At 40.4% G+C, this 6,533-nt stretch overlaps 1 pseudogene; it reads right to left on the bottom strand.

Annotated features, from left to right (window-relative positions):
• Positions 1 to 567: 567 nt before the first annotated feature.
• LOC102812008 lies at positions 568 to 1,827 on the bottom strand (annotated as a pseudogene).
• Between the last annotated feature and the right edge of the window lie 4,706 nt (positions 1,828 to 6,533).

Raw genomic sequence — 6,533 nt, 5'->3', positions numbered from 1 at the left:
AAGGCCCACAACAAGATGGAGTGGCACAGTGGCAACAGTAACAGGCTCAAGTGTAGCAATGATTATGAAGTTAGCACAGGACTGGGCAGTGCTTCATTCTGTTGTGTATAGAGTCACTATGAGTTGTTGGTACCAACTCAACAGCACCTAACAGCAACATCATCTTGGTCATTTATTTGACCCCCTCTCTCTTATTTCTTCATGTGAACTAAAATTGGCTATTTTGATGCCATTGTGGTCATAAATAATTGATGATTGTATGTTGGTGTGTTCTTTTTTTTTTTTTCCAATACAGAACGTTTTATTGCCGTTAGGTTAGTTGGGAATAATTACCTGCATTTATGCTTTAAGATATTTCAGCTCATTAAAAGAAAAAAATATAAGATAAATGGCAGGTTATACACTTTTAACTTTCATGTGTTTGCTGCTCTGGATTGAGAAAATGTTTAGTTCTCCCATGTAATACATACTTCAGTATTACAACTCATCAACAAAAGGTATATGCCCCAAATTTCCACTTTCTGCCAGAAACAAACTTCACTGCAGCATTTTGGACATCAGCAGCAGTCACACTGAGTCAGTCTGCTGGAGGATTGTAGTTGGTGGTATATATGAACCAGCAACTAGAGACTGGAACCCAACTTCATCTGGAAATCCCTCTGAAGACTCCACTGACATTAGGTACCCAGCTTTCAGCTTGTTCTTGGCCATTTGGATGACTCCATCAGGAAGGTTTCCCTGAGCAATTGTTTTTACGTGGTTACAGGCAACCTTGATAACATCTCCAGCAGCTGCAGCCTGAGAGATGGTATAAATCCCAAAGAGTCCGTAATCTGAGTAACTAGCATTAAAAGCTGAAACGTCAAATGGTAGGTGAACTCCCTTGGCAACAGGCTGGTACAGAGAGCTGATGGTGTTGCTGCCCCTCTTGACATGTGGTCCAGCACCAAGCACGTGCTGGAAGCACATTGAATGCTTTTGCTTTCGCACTTCCGATGGGAACACTTTCTGCCATGAGAGCAGCATGTACCAGACTGTCTCCGTTCTGTTCTCTGATTTCACCTCCGCGGTAGACAGTCTTTGCTCCAGATAAATCTAGCCCACCCCTCATGTTAAGAAACTTTTAAGCAACTTGCTTTAGAACAGATGGCTCACACCAAGTCCAATCAAAGCCATTCTTGCACTTGTAATATTGTTCTGAACATAGTAATGTAGCTCCTCTGATTTCACGTTTCCAATCCTATAATCAGGACACTATAAGGAATTAGCCAAGGCATCCCGGTAAGCTGCAGCATGTAAAGTGTCAATGACATGTGCCTTTGGATTCTGGAAAGCCACAGCATTGTCAATCTTTAGCTGGGACTGAATGGCTGCTACTTCCCAACACCCGAAATTCTGGTGCTGTGGTGACATTGAGCAGGAACTCCATTAGAATATTGATATCATCCTGCAGGCATTCCACAATATAAGCCATGTTTCCCCTTGTTGTAGTCACACTTCATTTACCACCAACTGCTTCAATCGATGGGTTATCTTGAAAGATGACGCTTCTTTGGTAGTCAAGCTGGATACAAGATGCAGCAAATGAGAGGTTCCCAAATTGCTGGAGTCCTCATATCTACTGCCCGCTTTAATGAACAAACCAATTCTTGTTGCTGGGGCATAGTTTTCCAGGGAAGCAATCACTACACCATTTGGTAATTTGGTAAACTTAAGGTCCTGAGGCTACGGGAGTGCTCCTGTGAGGGCAGCTTTGGCTTTAACTCTGGGAGCAACTTTGAGGGAATAAAATCTTGAGAGGGAACCAGCTCTGGTTAACAGCTTCATGGCTCAAGATTGGTGTAAGCCACTGTCACCGCCAGGTTAAAGGAAAGCAAGATGGTGGCCTGTTGGTGTGTTCTTGACTCTCACTAAATATTGCCCGTTAGGTGTGATTAGAGAATGGAAGTTTGTATGCTGTTCATGCATTTCAGTTTCAAATGGGCGTGGCTGCTGTTGGCTGCTGTCTATTGTTGATCATGTAGTGTAGGAGTTTGGCTCTTGCCCACTGGGCAGAATTGCAGAGGATACAGTTATGACTGGGCTTTATGATCATGGTTGCTGTCTCCTATCAGGTTGGGCAAGAGGAGAAAACACACGCACACAGAAATAAAACATAACAAACAAGTGAACAACGGTGAAAACAAAAAGTAATAAAGAACTGGCCGAGAGGGAAGGAGTCTTCACATCAAGGATCAAGCCTATCCCCTTGGTGTACAGGGTTGATAGGGATGGGCAATTTAGGCATTGTCTACCTATACAGGCACAAAGTGGATGGCTTACAAGTTTTCAGGAGGGAATTTAGTTTCAGGATGTACAGGGGAAGGTAGAATCCCCATTGAATAGTTTTTAACCTTGTCTAGATGGGTCTGGTGAAAGAATATGGGGATAGGATTCATTGATTCGATAGTAATTATTATCATAACTAATTATGATTGTCACAACTGTGAAGATACAAGTTGTATAACATAAAGGGGGAGTAGTTAAGCTTACATTACAGGAACAGAGAAGAGCATGAGTGGAATGTTGGACCCTAACAAGAGAAGCAGTGACACCAGAGATGAGACAGAGATGACGGCATGGAGAGATAGAGTAGCTGAAGACTCTAGACTCATGGAAAAAGAAAGACTGTGTGCTGACAGCCAGAAGACAGGCTTGCAGAATGTGTCCTTTGGTTGTTTAAATTATTATATATTCCTGAGGGGTTTTGAGTTTATCTAAAAAACAACAACAGAGGGGACAGAAACAAATACTGTTAAATGATGCATGGAGGGGATTGTAATCATTGCAATGAAACAAAAGACGATAGAATGAGTGCAAAACGGATGTTCTCCCATGTAAACTATCACTCAATTCACAATGAAAGCTTAAAATAATAATAATAAAGAAGAAAAAATAGGCAACAGCAAGAAAAAATGTGGTGCTGTAGGATAAGGACTTAACCTCAGGGTTGGTTTGAACTTGAAGGTCACTGGTTCAAGCTCACCAGGTGAGTTATTGTTGTTAGATGTCTATTTCTCTTTCATCCTCTGCTATTTTTTCTCTTCCTTTTATTTTGCTATTCTTTTTTCTCCTACAGGACTATTTTCCTGTTCCTTATTTCTAGTTTTGTTGTTGTTGCTGCTGTTAACTGCTGTCAAGTCCGTTCCGACTCATAGCAACACTGCCCGGTCCTTCCAAATCCTCCCAATTGTTGTTACGTTTGAGTCCACTATTGCTACCACCATGTCAATTTAGCTTGTTGGGGTCTTCCTATTTTGGGCTGACCCACCACTTTTCCAAGCATCCCAGAAATTGTTCCCCTCTGATAATATATCCAAAGTACAGGAGACAAAGTCTTGCCATCCTCATTTCTAAAGATTATTCTGGCTGTATTTCTTCCAAGACAGATTTGTTTGTTCTTCTGGCAATCCATGGCACTTTCAATATTACTTTCCAGCACTGTACTTCAAATGTATCGATTCATCTCTGGTCTTCCTTCTTCATTGTGCAACTTTCACATGCATATGAAGTTATTGAAAATACCATGGCTTAGGTCAGGTGCACATTAGTTTTCAAACTGATACTTTCACTCTTGAATACTTTAAAGAGAACTTTCACAACAGAATTGTCTAATGCAATGCATTCCTTGATTTCTAGACTGCTGCTACCATGAGTGTTGATTGTGGTTTCTAACAAAATGAAATATTTGACCACTTCAATATTTTCTCCATTTATATGGATGTTGTTAAAGTCTTCTTTGCTTTCAGCAAGCAAGGTTGTATCATCTGCATATCTTAAACTCCAATCCTGATTCCATGTTTTTCTTCATATAATCCAGCTTCTCAAATTATTTGCTCAGCATACAGATTGAATATTTATGGTGAAAGAATACACCTCTGGCACATACCTTTTCTAATTTTAAACCATACAGTGTTCCCTTGTTCTATTCGAACAACTGCTTCTTGATCTATGTATAAGTCCTCATGAGCACAATTAAGTGTTCTGGAACACTCATTCTCTGCAATGTTATCCATATCTTGTCATAATCCACACAATTGGTTGCACTGTCAATAAAACACAGCAAAACATCGTTCTGGTATTCTCTGCTTTCAGCCAAGATCCACCTGACATCAGCAATGATATCCCTTGTTCCATATCCTCTTCCAAATCTGGCTTGAACCTCTGGAAGTTCTCTGTCAGTGTATGGTTGCAACCATTTTTGCATGATCTTTAGCAAAATTTTACTTGCATACGATATTAGTGATAATGTCTGATGATAGCCATATTCCATTGGGTCACTTCTCTTTGGAATGGGCACAAATATGGATCTCTTGCAGTCAGTTGGCCAGGTAGTTGTCCAAATTTCTTGGCACAGATGAGTGAGTACCTCCAGTGCTGCTTCAGTTTGTTCAAAGATTTCCCTTTGTATTCCATCAATTCCCGGTGCCTTGTTCTTTGCCATTGCTGTTAATGCACTACGGCCTTGGTGATAGAAACAATGATGGAGATCGCATGATAGAATTTTGCAAGGTCAATGACTCCTTCATTGCAAAAACCTTTTTTAAACAACATAAAAGACTACTACACACATGGACCTCACCAGATGGAATACACAAAAATCAAATTGACTACATTTGTGGAAAGACATAGTGGAAAAGCTCCTTATCATCAGCCAAAACAAGGCCAGGGGCAGACTTTGAAACAAACCACCAATTGCTCATATGCAAGTTCAGGATGAAACGAAAGAAAATTAAAACAAATCCACAAGAGCCAAAATAAGACTTTAAACATATCCTGAAGGACCGATTTGATGCATTAGACACTAAAGACTGAAGACCAGAAGAGTTGTGATGGTCCCTCTTTCTCTGCTTGCTTCTCTTTCCTTCTATCTCTTATAAAAGGTGATGGAAGCCACACACCAGGCAAACTCTCCTTACATTAGATCAGGGCTGTGCTCTGAGTAAAGGTGTTGCATCGGACCCTAATCCCCTAACAATGGATTTCCTGATTACATCAGATCACATCATGGGGGATGATTACATCATCACGTAACTGCCAAACCACTGAGAATCGTAGCCCAGACAAGTTGACATACATTTTGTTGGGGGGACACAGGCACCTAAAAACAAATTTGTTGGGAGCTGAAAGCCTCATTTTTCTCCCGTGGAATGGCTGGTAGCTTCGAACTGTTGACCTTGATGTTAGCAGCCCAACTCGTAACCACCACACTACCAGGGGATTACTACATCGTAACTGCTAAATCACCAAGAATCCTGGGTCAATCAAGTTGACACAAAACCTATATTTTGTGTCACAATTTTCTGATATCGTCTGCTTTCAACCAAGATCCATCTGACATCAGCAATGAAAACCCTTATTCTACCTCCTCTTCTGAATTTGGCTTGGATTATCAGTTATATGTTTTGCAAAATCTTCCCCCAGTCTGTGACTTGTCTTTTAGCATCATCTTTTCATTCATTTAACTGTCTTTTGCAGAGCAGAAGTTTTTAATTTTAATGAAGTCTAGCTTATCGATTTTACTTTAATGAATTGTGCTTTTTTGTGTTTTATCTAAAAGTCATTGCTAGACCAAAAGCAATCTAGATTTTCTCCTATATTATCTTCTAGAAGCTATGTAGTTTTTTGCACCTTATATTTAGATCTATATAGCCCATTTAGAGTTAATTTTTGTGAAATATATCACCTCTCTGTCTAGATTACTTCTTTGGCATGTGGACGTACAGTTGTTCAGTAGTTGTATTGTTTATGTGGGCAGAGTGCAAATTGTTTTGGGCCAGAGGACAGACCATGGGGGTTTAAAAATAGATCCACAAATTCTTTAATGGCATCCCTTCAAATGATGGAGCTTAATCTCTCTCTCTTGGATGTGGGATGAACTTAGTAACTTCCTTCCATCAAATAGTAATATGGCAAAATTGAGAGTTTATTTCTTCTAAAACTAGATAATAAAAAACACTAATATTTCCTCCTTATTGCTTTCTTAGATCATTCACTCTGGGGGAGTTAGCTTTATTGATGACAGTGATAGTTCAGGTTTTGGTTCAGCCAGGATTCCCAGTGGTTTGGCAGTTGAGAAGTGGTTATACCCATGGTGAAACCTAATACAGGTATAATTAACTCTATGATGATTGGCTAAGAGCAGCCAATTAATTGAAAGGATGTTTCCTTGGACATGCAGGAAAAGCTTGCTCTCTTTTCCACTGGATCCGGATCTCGTATTTGGGTCATCCTCCAATCTCCAGTTCTTTGGATCTGAAGCCAGTAAGTAGCTGGCTTGTTTATCTGCTTGTCTGCCTGCTGGGCCCACTCACCAATCTTGGCTCACCTGGTCTGGACTTGGGACTTCCGTCTACTGATCTTCCTGCTGGATCCACCTGCCAATCTTCACTCAGCTTACCTAGACTTGAGACTCTCCCACCTGTACAATTGTGAGCCATTTCCTTGATATAAACTATATGTGTGTGTACATGTGTGTATGTGTATATATATAC

This window comes from Chrysochloris asiatica, unplaced genomic scaffold (assembly GCF_000296735.1).
Source record: "Chrysochloris asiatica unplaced genomic scaffold, ChrAsi1.0 scaffold00054, whole genome shotgun sequence".
In the NCBI taxonomy this organism is placed as follows: domain Eukaryota; kingdom Metazoa; phylum Chordata; class Mammalia; order Afrosoricida; family Chrysochloridae; genus Chrysochloris; species Chrysochloris asiatica.
Note: the sequence above shows the minus strand (reverse complement) of the source record. Positions and strands in the feature narration are given on the sequence as shown.